At 45.6% G+C, this 11,496-nt stretch overlaps 1 long non-coding RNA gene across 3 annotated transcripts; it reads right to left on the bottom strand.

Moving 5' to 3' along the window:
* Positions 1 to 712: 712 nt before the first annotated feature.
* Positions 713 to 11,215, bottom strand: LOC114212485 (uncharacterized). 3 transcript variants are annotated; one of them, XR_015768470.1, is made up of 4 exons: positions 9,812 to 11,215; positions 7,819 to 9,019; positions 6,847 to 6,957; positions 713 to 2,963 (listed from the first exon to the last, which is right to left on the bottom strand). It is a non-coding gene; the product is annotated as an uncharacterized LOC114212485 (long non-coding RNA). The 3 variants fall into 3 exon arrangements; XR_015768471.1 differs by having other exon boundaries at positions 713 to 981; positions 1,995 to 2,963; positions 7,819 to 11,215; XR_003610184.2 differs by having other exon boundaries at positions 7,819 to 11,215.
* Between the last annotated feature and the right edge of the window lie 281 nt (positions 11,216 to 11,496).

The raw sequence follows: 11,496 nt of genomic DNA on the forward strand, positions 1-11,496 counted from the left end.
TGGCTTATTTCACTTAGCGTCACATCCTCAAGATTCATTCATGTTGTTCCTTTTTAAGGCTGGATAATATTCTCTTGTATATGGATACAGGGCATTTTGCTTATCCATTCATTTGACGGTGAACATTTGGGTGGACCCTTACCTCTTAGCTATTGTGAATAATGCTGCTATGAATAAATAGCAATGAACATATGGACAATATCTGCTTGAGTCCCTGCTTTTAATTCTTTCGCGTGTATGCCCAGAAGTGGGACTGCTAGATCAGATTTTTAATTTCTGGAGGAACCTCCATCCTGTTTGCCATAGTGGTTACACCGGTTACATTCCCAGCAACTGTGTTAATCCTTCTGATTTCTCCACATCCTTGTCAACACTTGCTCTTTTCTGTTTTTGTTTTAAATTTCTTTTAAGAGCCCCAAAGGGGTCATCTGGTCAGTGGCTCCCAAAGGTCATGACTTCCTTTTTTTTTTTCTTAAGATTTTATTTATGTATCTGCGAGAGAGAGGGACAGAGCACAAGCAGGGGGAGCCGCCGGCAGAGGGAGAAGCAGGCTCCCTGCTGAGCAGGGAGCCCGAAGCGGGGCTTTATCCCAGGACCCTGGGATCATGACCTGAGCTGAAGGCAGACGCTTAACTGACTGAGCCACCCAGGCGACCTAGACTTATTTTTTATTTTTATTATTTTTTAGATTTTATTTTTTAGAGCCATTTTAGGTTCATAGCAAAATTGAGCCAAAGATACAGAGATTTCCCACAGATGCCCTCCCCCCACATGCACAGCCACCCCCACTATCAACACCTCCGCAGAGTGGTACGCTGATTACAGTTGATGAACCTACATTGGCAGGTCGTCGCCGAAGCCCAGCGTTCACATTAGGATTCACTCTTGGTGGTGTCCACTCTGTGGTTTGGACAAATGTAAAATGACATGCATCCACCATGATAGTATGATCCAGAAGAGTTTCAGTGCCTTAAAGAAATGCTTTATTATTTGGGGGGAAAGAAAGGCAAGAATTAAAACAGTGCACTTGACCCTTGAAAAACACGGGGATTAGGGAAGCTGACCCCGCCCCCATGTGGTCAAGAATGCATGTATAACTTTTGACTCCTCAAAAACCTAACTACTAATAGCCTACTGTTGACCAGAAGCCTTGCTGATAATGAACAGTCAATTAACGCATACTTTGGATGTTACATGTATTATATACTGTATTCTTATAATAAAGTAACCTAGATGTTATTAAGAAAATAATAAACACATTTGTAGTACTGTATTTATCGAAAAAAATCCATGTATAAGCAGACGCGCACATTTCAAACCCATGTTGTTTAAAGGTCAACATGTATATGCTAACATCTGTGGTTTTTTTTGAAGTGGGAGACAGAGTACATATTTGGATTTGCTTGCATGTGCAGAACACAGCTTCTGGAAAGGCCCCACAGAACCTGGTGACAGCAGTTCCTTGTCTACCCTTGCGTGGGGACAGGTGGGGGACTCAGCAGATGGGAGTCAGGGGGTGGGGGAGAGGAAAACTTCAGTTTGTCTTTTCATGTGTTTTGATGGTAGAACCACGTGAATATATTACCTATTTAGAACTTAAATAAATACAGTGTAACAATTTTAATAATCTGCTTTTCCATTTTATTGTAATTCAGAGTTGAAATATGCCCCATCCAGGCTTCTGATGTTGACTCCCTGAGCTGAAAGTTGCCATCTAAAGGCAGAGCCACTCAGGGCTCGAGCTGCCGTGTGACCTCCACGTGCCCAGGGTGGCTGGGCCACAGTCCCTTGCAGGACTCCTGTCCCCGTCTGGCCTACATCCGGCCCACTATGCCTGGGCAAGCCCCAGCCCTCCATCTGCTGCCCGAACAGGCAAGCTGCTCCCCCACTTCCTGCCAACTGAGCATCCTAATTACACGTTAATACTAATTGCCTGTGACCAGAATCTTCCACAGTCATAGACGTTAACCAAAGTCACGCCTAACGAGCCTCACCGTTAATTATCTGTGCTTGCTGCTCCAGGATTTAATTAAGCCTTGGCAGGAAAGAGCAATCCACATAGGATGAGCGGGGAAAGAGAGCTTGCAGCAATGCCCTCTTCCCATCAGGTGGTCTGGCAAAGCTGCTCCAATTCTTCCTTCCAGACCTCCGGGATTTTCCCAGGGAACAGGCAGAGATACTGAGGAAGGGAGCTTGCATTTGTCCAGTGCTGGCTGTATGCCAGGCAGAACCAGACGCCATTGCACACTCATCTAATCCCCGCAGTCACTGTGGAAGCTGGGGCTGCACTTGATGGATGAGGAGACAGAGGCTCGGAGAGTCCCGATCACTTGCCCGGCAATTGGCAGAGCCAGGTCTGAGTTGCAAGCTCAAACATTTCCACGACTCACTGGAGGAATGGTTGGAGGAATGGTCGTCATCATATATTTTATTCTAACCTTGAACTTGTGTCGTGTTTTTTCTCTCTCCAAAGAAATCCCAAGCATTGTTTCATCTTGGTCCCACGTTCGTTTGTTAAGAAAACAAAAAGTTGGGGCGCCTGGGTGGCTCAGTCAGTGAAGCATCTGCCTTCGGCTCAGGTCGTGATCCCAGGGTCCTGGGATGGAGCCCGGCATCGGGGTCCCTGCTCATCGGGGAGTCTGCTTCTCCCTCTCCTTCTTCCCCTCCCTCTGTTCATGTGTTCTCCCTCTCTCTCTCTCACATGCTCTCTCTCTCAAATAAACAAAATCTTTTAAAAAAATAAATAAAACAAAAAGCTAAAGTAGCTGAGACCTACAGAGAGTGTGACGCACACCAGCCACATACCCAGGCCTCATGCTCCCAGTGTCATGGCGGGAAGGCAATGGAATGGTGGGTAACAGGGTGGCCCTGCGCCCCGACTGCCTGGTTCCCGTCCCGGCTCCATTACTAGCGGTGATGCGACCTTGGTCAGGATACTTGTCCTCTCCACCAATGGTGCCTACCTGTTGGGAGATTATAAGGACTAAATGATATTCACATCTACCCCTTAGTACGGGGCGTGGCGCCTGGGGGCTGTCACTGTGTCCTCAGCCTTCTTCCTTTAGAGTCACACCTCACTAGCTTGTCGTTTTTCCTTCAAAGCCACTTCGATTGTAAAAACTGGGCCCAGTGATTCATGATTCCCTGCCCTGCCTTTTGCAACGTGACAAGAACATCAACAGCATTCACTTGGTTGCTCTTTTCCTGAGTCTTCCTGCTAACATGACCTGATTTTATAAAACACATTCAAATAATAAATATGAAAAATGTTCTTTCTGACTATACTCAACCTGACCAATAATCAAAGAAACAAATGCTCAACCAATGAGATACCGTGCTCTCTGTTGGACTTCTAGAACTGTTCTCTCTCTTTTTTTTTTTTTAAAGATTTGTTTTTATTTGAAATAGTGAGAGAGAGAGAGGAAGAGCAGAGGGAGAGGGACAAGCAGACTCAGCACTGTGTGTAGAGCCTGACGCGGGGTTTGATCCCAGGACCCCGGGATCATGACCTGAGCCAAAGGCAGACGCTTAACCGACTGAGCCACCCAGGCGCCCCATCTGTCTTTTTTATTCTAACATTGCTGGTGAGAGTGCACCAGGAATTGGATTCACATCTGGTGGGTGGGTAAGCTGACACTCTCTGGTGGGCAATCAGCCAACTTGCAGAGAGAGTCTGAAAAGTGTCTCTACCCTTTTACCTAGTAATTCCACTCTAGGATATATTCTCAGCCACTCATTCTCAACTCAAATATATATACACACACAGAGCTTTCCATCACTATGTTATTTTGAGTGGTGAAAGGATTCTTTCTCTCCAAAACACCCAGAATGAACAGAACGGTTAAGTTGTAGTCCAACCACCCAGTGGAAAGCTAATGAAGCAATTTAAAATGGTGGTTAGCAATTTAAAAAATTGTTATGGAAGATCCTTATGTTGAGATTGTTGCTTCTAAATCCTATCCATTGAAAAGAACCAAGGGGATTTTTGCAGAAATGGCTGGTTACAGATCCAGGGCAGGGAAAGTCCCAGGTTAGACTGGCATATCTTGGTGTGCCACAAAGCAAAGAAGTGCTCCAAAATGAACGAGGGCAGGTGGACAGGACATGGGAGCTGGCTGAGAGGGGCTCCCGCCAGCCAAGTCTGGGGCAATCTAAATACCAACAGGTAGAGTGATGAGAGTGGATTTTATCACACTGAATGAAAAACAAAAAGAATCCATAAGTACATAGTGATCAGATTAAAAAAGAGAAGTGGAGGGAAATAAAATGGCCAGCTAACAATGGCAGAAAAAGGATGAGAGATTGAGAAAAATCACCATTCTGCAATTACCAATATAAAAATTCAGACAAGGATTGTCAGTACGTTTAATTAAAAACCACTGTTGGGGGATAGGACATTTCCATGGTCTCAAGGTACCACCTCACAAAACAGTTATTACCAAAAAAGGGGGGAAATATGTCTTTATGATGGAGAGGAACCATTTTAACCAAGTGATCAAATATAGCATCACCAACATTGCGTGCCTCCTCAATGACATAACACCACCGATATAGTATTCTTCCGCAAAATATTAAACCTGAATCCAATCATGAGGAAACAGACAAATCCATACTAAAGGTAACTGGCCCATACTCTTCAAAATATCAGTGCACCAAAAACAAAATATATATATATATACATATATGTAATCAGTGCACAAAGGACAAATGAAGGGGAGGGGAGAGCTGTTTTAGATTAAAGGGATTGAAGAGATAGGTTAATCTGGTGCAATCTTGGATTGGATCCTGGATCAGAAAAAAACTTACAAAACAGCTTACAAAGAACATTTTCTGGACTCAGAAAAATGTGAACAGGAACTGGATATTAGGGAATATCTTTGCACAATGTTAAGTTTCTTGGATGTGTTAATGGTATTGTTAAATAGGACACTTTCTTCCTGGATCCCAGCTGAGATACCCCGGGATGAAGTGTCGTGAGGTCTGCAATTTACTTTGTCGTTCAGAACAAAAACAGGTAACAGGTGGGACAAAGTGTTAACAGTGAGGGGATCTTGGTGAAGGGCATGTGGATATTCATTGTGTTACTTCTTCAACTTACCTGTGAGTTTAACATGTTCTGTGCTGATTTTTAGCAACATTGGCAAAAATTGCACGGCAGGTATTTATGACAATATTGTTAGATACTGTTGGGACATCAAAGTATTATATAAAGTTGCATAGACATGTACATATACAAATATGCAGGTACCCACGGTGAACGGTCGTTACTTTTATCATTCAGCTTCCATTCCACCTGCTTCAACTAGCAGCACCCTTATTTACTTTTGGAGCTCACCCCTCCCTCTCTTGGTTCATGAGGTTTGGATGTGGGCCTATAAACCACAGCCATCTATCCCTGGGGATCGGTGGGCACACGTCTTCAGTTAGTCCAACCAGAGCCAATGGACATCAACCCCAGGGCTTTTGCTGGACCTATATGGTAAAAGGAGTACTCTTTTTCATAGAGGTTGTCCAGCTGATGGGATGTGTTGTGATCTTTGTATGGGGAGTAGCTTCCTGTGAATCAAGCTGACACTAAAGAAGAACTAAAAAGATACCAGTTTACAGTGTCTGAGTACCTGGATTTAAATGTGCCTGAAGTTAGGCAAACCTGTTGATTTCCTTGTTGCTTATACCAGTTTGAGCTGGTGTCTGTTGCTTGCACCCAAGGAGTCCCGACCACTACAGTATGGAAATGCATAGAAAAGTGTACTAGCTTTCTATCCCAATATAACCAATTACCACAAGTCTAGTGGCTTAAAACAACACACGCTCATTGTCTCACAATTTCTGTGGGTTAGGAGTCTGGGCACAGTTTAGTGGGGTGCTCTGTTCTGGGTCTTACAAAGCTACAGTTGAGATGTTGGCCAGGGTTATGGTCTCATCTGGAGACTTGCCTGGGGGAAGAATGTACTTCCAATCTCCTTCAGCTTGCTGTCAGAATTCATTTCCTTGAGGTTGTACCACTGGGGGACCCGGGTTTTTGCTGGCTGTTGGCTGGACATTGCCCACAGTCACTTGTGGGCTTCCCAACAGGCACAGCCACTCATTTCATCACCAAGAAGGAGAATCCAGCCTGCTAAAACAGACTCTTATATAATGTAATGTAATCACAAGGCTGACATCCTATCACTTTTGCCATGTAATGTAACCAAATCAAGAGGGTGACAACCCATCACCTTTGCCATATTCTATTGGTTAGAAGCAAGTCATGAGTCCCACCTGCACTTGTGAGGAAGGGATTACCCAAAACCATAGGCAGCAGGAGGTGAGAAATCACTGGAGATCAGCTTAGAGTCTGCCACAAAGGGGGTGAGGAGAATCCACTTAACAAGTGCCACATACCATTAAACAGTTATTTACTATTTAAGAGCACTAAAGCATCATGTGTATTAACCCATTTCTTCCAAATTTCACAGTGGTTGTCACTGGAAAGGGGCTGGATGGGGAGGTGCTGAAAGGACACCAGAATGTTCTGTATACATTGGTGCTTGGGGTTTTTGCAATGAGCACGGATTCATTGAAAACAATGATTTCAACTATACGCACTCTTTCTCCACTTCTGGATCTTTCTGCATATACACAAGGGGTGGGGGGAAAGACTGGAAGGAAACAGGCCAAACTGTGAAGACTTATTAGTTTAGAGTGGTGGGCCTATGGGTGAATGATGTTTTCTTCTTTATAGTTTTCTGTTTCTCACTATTAAAGGAATATTATTCTAATGATCAGGGGGAAAAGCCCAAGTGATTTGAATGGTTTTTAGATCCAATTTTACAGTTAAAAATAATGCAAACCCTCTTTGTTTACCTTTTGCTGAAAGGCAATTTCCTGCTTAGGTGGCTGATGGAGTGTCTGCTCCTGGAGCTCGGAGAAATAAATCAGATGGCAGCAGGGAACACACACCTGCTTCCTCTCACACTGATAAAGAACAATTAACTCTCATCAGAACATATCTGGCTTTGCCCCAGGACTAAGTGTTATTTGAAAAAATATGGCAGATTTTCTCTAGCAACTAAAAGCTCTTGGAAGGTTCTAGCCAAGATGGGAAATGGAAGACTCGGTACCAGACAGATTTGGTAAGGGGACATGTTCAGTGACCAAAGAGTTTAACCCCATGGCTGTATGAAAACAAACAAGCAAAAGATTCTATTTGATCTTATGTTTGTAACTACTTGGAGGACCTTTTGACAGGTCTCCGAACTCATTTGCTTGAAGGTAGAATGAGAGAATTGAATATGGAGGACCTTCTATCAGAGCCAACTGACCAGACCACCCCTGTGGTCAAAACCAATAAAACACAAACACCCAAAGTTGGGGCTAAGTTTGCTGCAACAAGGGAGAATATGGCTCAGGAGCCCATCCATAGGGGAGATGAGAGGGGCTTCTCAAGGGCTTGGGCTTGTGTTGGATGATGGTGAGGGCATGAAAGAATCAGAGCAGTTCTGGGTTTGGATGGTCTCAAGAAGCAGGGGTGATTTGGTGACTGAGTAGCTCAGTGATTGTCTAGAAGGGGAGTTAAAATGGGGTTTGAGTTAGTATGTGATACAGAAGCAATGGCTCAGAGAGGAACAGTGCTTGTCTGAAGAGGGGAGGTTTAGTCATTTTTGTGCTCCCAAGAGTGGCCTTGTCACCATCTTGCTCTAGGAAACATGGTCAACTGGTTGTCGGCAGGGTTGTTTCCCACTTTCTCAGTCCATCCCAACTTTAAAACAAACACACCGCCCAACCAAAAAAACTAACATTTGAATACATCTTCAACTTAGGAAATGCTCTTTTTACCTATGGGGAAATTCTGTATGATTCTTTCCCGTGTCTCCATTCTTAAAGATGTGGGAACTGAAGTCAGAGATGTTTAGTGGCTTGGCCACAGCCAGGTAAGCAAGCCGGAAAGTAACAGCATCCAATTCTTAGCTTTGTATTTCTTCGTTGTCATACATCACTGTTCCTCCTTTGTCCTAGTTTCTGAAATTGCACCCGTTCTGGAAATCGGCCACGCACCCTCCAAGGCTCTGAAGACACCACTGACACAAGACAGGTGTACCAAGCGTGGAGTTCAGCTAGAGTGATGGAAAGTGAAGAGGCAGCTCCGTTCCGCACCAGTGTGATGAGTAGGAACTGCAGTGTGCTACGGGAGCTCGTAACCGTCGCGGGTGGTGGTGGGGGGGGACCATGGATGTCTGCTGCCACTGTAACAAATGACCACAAATGTAGTGACTTAAAACATACAAATGACTTTTTACAGTTCCGGAGGTCAGAAGTCTGAAAGGGGTCTCACTGGGCTAATATCAAGGCCTTGGCAGAGCTGCATTGCTCTGTGCAGTCTCGAGGGGAGACTCCGTTTCCTTGCTTCTCCGGCTTGGAGAGGTCGCTTGCGTTCCTCGGCTCATGGCTCTTTCCCTATCTGCAAAGCCAGCAACTAAACTCCTCTGACTCCTGCTTCTGCCACCACATCTCCGTCCGACTCTTCTGCCTTCTCTTTCCATCTTCTAAGGCCCGATGTAGGATTGCTGCGTAATTTAAGATAATCCCCCCGTGTCATGATCCTTAACTTACTTGAGTCTGCAATGTCCCCTTTGCCATAACGTATTCACAGGTTTCAGGGATTAGGACATGGGCATCTTTGGGGGGCCATTATCCTGCCCACTATAGGCAACCAACCTCCATCTCTTTTCTTTTTTGGAAGGGAGAGGGAGGGAGGTGTTTAGACTTCGTAGAGAAAGTGGCATTTAAGCTGATGGCAGGAGGGACAGGGAGTAGGAAGGCAAGTGTCGTAAGCACAGGGGAGGTCTGGAGATGGAGAGGAGGCATGGTGCATTGGTGGGTACATGTCAGCAATCACTAGGTTATGTTCCCCAACAACCAACCTCCCAAGTCTCAGGGTCCCACAGAAGCGAAGACTTACTGCTCATTTAAGCTACATGTCCCCCGTGGACACACTCCATGTCTGACTGTGCTCCATGTCATCATTCTAGGACCTAGGCTGAAAGAGCAGCGCCTATCGGGGACATGCTGGGCTCACGGCAGAGGAACAAGGAGGGGCAAAACCACATGATGATGCTCAAAGCTCCTGCTTTGGGATGACACATATCCCCTCCACTCACATTTCACCAGCCAAAGAAGTCAGTTTATAAGGCCAGGACTGACATCGGTGGGACAGGAAGTAAAATCCTCTCAAGGGAAGGGACTGTGAATAATTGGGGAGGATTGAACTGAAACGGTCCCAAGAGACCGGAGGGCAGAATAAGATGTGTGATGGGGCTTGAAGCTCAGAGGTGGTGAGGACCAGACCATGCATGGCTCCGATGTGCATCAGTTTCCCTTGTTGGGGTGCAGGCTCCACAAGGGCGGGAGCTGGGTCTCTGCCTTATGGTCCAGCCCCGTGTCTCCCAGCCTTTTCTGTCCTCGTCACTCCCCTCCATGAAATCTCAGTGCCAGGTTGCCTGGTATGCACGGCATGCACACCTGGGCTTTACATATGCAAACAGTATTTTTGCCCTCCTAAGAACCGATTTTCACCCCCCTTGGTGAGCTTCCAAAAATTGAACCTGAGTATCTTTCTGCTTTCAGAAGTCTTCTCCACTGTCTTTTGGGAAGGTCCATTAAGCATGACTGAAATTTCCCTGATGATTAAAGCTCTTTACTATGCGCAGCTAGGACCAGCAGTATCCCCGGGTCACCTTTTGGTTTTGTATTTTAAATACTTATGGACTTTCTCCTTTTGGGGAAGCCCTGGCAATCTGCCCAGTCTGAGCCCTCAGCACTGTCAACGTACCCAGCTAGTTAGTTGCTCTTCTTTGGTCTGGTTTTAGGAACCAGACGCACTGCATGAACGGGACAGATGCTGAGCGAAGGTCTTGGAGCACTAGAGGAAACGTGCAGGAGCTTGGTGCTCTGCCTGATGTAGCCAGTGAAGTTCAGTGAACATCAACTCAAGGCCAGTGATGGGCCAGGAATTGGTCTAGGCACCGAGGATACAACAGCAGATAAAAATGGGCAGTCCTCGCCCTCTGGGGATCAGAGATGTCCAAAGACATTGGGGTTTCTGAGGTCTGACCGTGCGACAGCGGTGGTGCCAGGAAGTGAGTCATCCTGCGCTTGGTCAGTCAAACTGGGGAACGTTTGTCTTCAGCTGTACTCTTGGATTTCATTTCATTTTTGTTTGTTCTTGACTTGAACAAACATGAAGAGTTAACAGTGAATGTGGAGACCGAGAAGTTATGGGGGAATGCACAAATTCACTGATCTGGTATTCTTTGTAACTACATAGAAAATGTAGTCACCCGCCTCAGGTTCAGCCTGTCTTCACCGCAACAAAATGAAATCTATACTATTCATCATTTGCATGTGGAGCAACTGTAGCCTGTGGATTTCTAAAATACAGATTTTTTGAAGTTTTAACATTTAGAAAAGAAATTTAAAGGAATTGGTGGTTCAAGGTCAGAGGCGGTTACTAAGGAGAAACAAAAGGATTTCACATTCCAAGTCCTTACCTCGGGCTACAGGTCGCTACCACACTGGCCACACTGCTCTCTCCCCTCCTTCTGCTCCAGCCACGTTGGCCTCCTTGGCCTCACCAAGCCTGCTTCCATTCCAGACGCTTTGCCCTTACGTAAGCTATGTCCAGGAAGCCCAATGGGTTGTGCACGGCCCACCCCTGCACTCAGGCCCTGTGCCAGGGTCACTTCCGCAGAGGACTCCCCGGTCCCTTCCCCTACCTCTCTACCTTCACATTGTTCTTCCCAGCATTTATTATCAAGCGTCATGTTACGCATATGTTTGGTCTGCCTTCCCACTTAAAGGTAAGCCCCACCAGGGCAGAGACTTGTTCCCTGCTACTCCCAGTTCCTAGAAGGGACCAGCACACAAGGCACTCATAATTTGAATTACTCTGTAGCCTGATTATAGCTTAAAACTTGACCACTCACTTTTTTCTTTGAGACATCTTCTATGAATAAGGCTTCTGAAGGTAACACACTCGACGCTGACATGTTCTTATAAGAAAAAAAACAACTTACTTATTTTGAGGTGTTTGTGTGTTTCAGTCTTAGAAGTGTGAAGTTCATTTATTCTGTGTTCTTCTCACTCAGGAAAGAGTTAATAGGAATACTAGTTAAACATGTTCAGCATAACCACTAGGACATTTTTCCTCAATCATTTCTTTCCTCTGACCAATCACAGCCTAAAGAGCCTGCCTTAGGCCGTCAGTCCCTGACTATGCCCTTTGGCTTTAACAGTTCTTTCCTTCTACTTCCATCCTACCAAGGTGCCCATACGGGCCTTTTCCAATACAGTCGGCCTCTTGCCACAGACAGCTAGCACCCCGTGAGGCATATTCGAGTAGTTTGGGTTTTTGCCTCCACAGGGTGAGTTGGATTCTTAAGGCTTCTTAAGCTGAGGCTGGACTGCCCAGCCGCAGACAGCCTATATCCCCTCCTCCACCAAACAGGCCGTTTAACA

The sequence above is a fragment of the Eumetopias jubatus genome, unplaced genomic scaffold (assembly GCF_037043125.1).
Source record: "Eumetopias jubatus isolate StellerSeaLion01/CBP00866 unplaced genomic scaffold, mEumJub1_p1.0 scaffold_7, whole genome shotgun sequence".
NCBI classification, from domain to species: domain Eukaryota; kingdom Metazoa; phylum Chordata; class Mammalia; order Carnivora; family Otariidae; genus Eumetopias; species Eumetopias jubatus.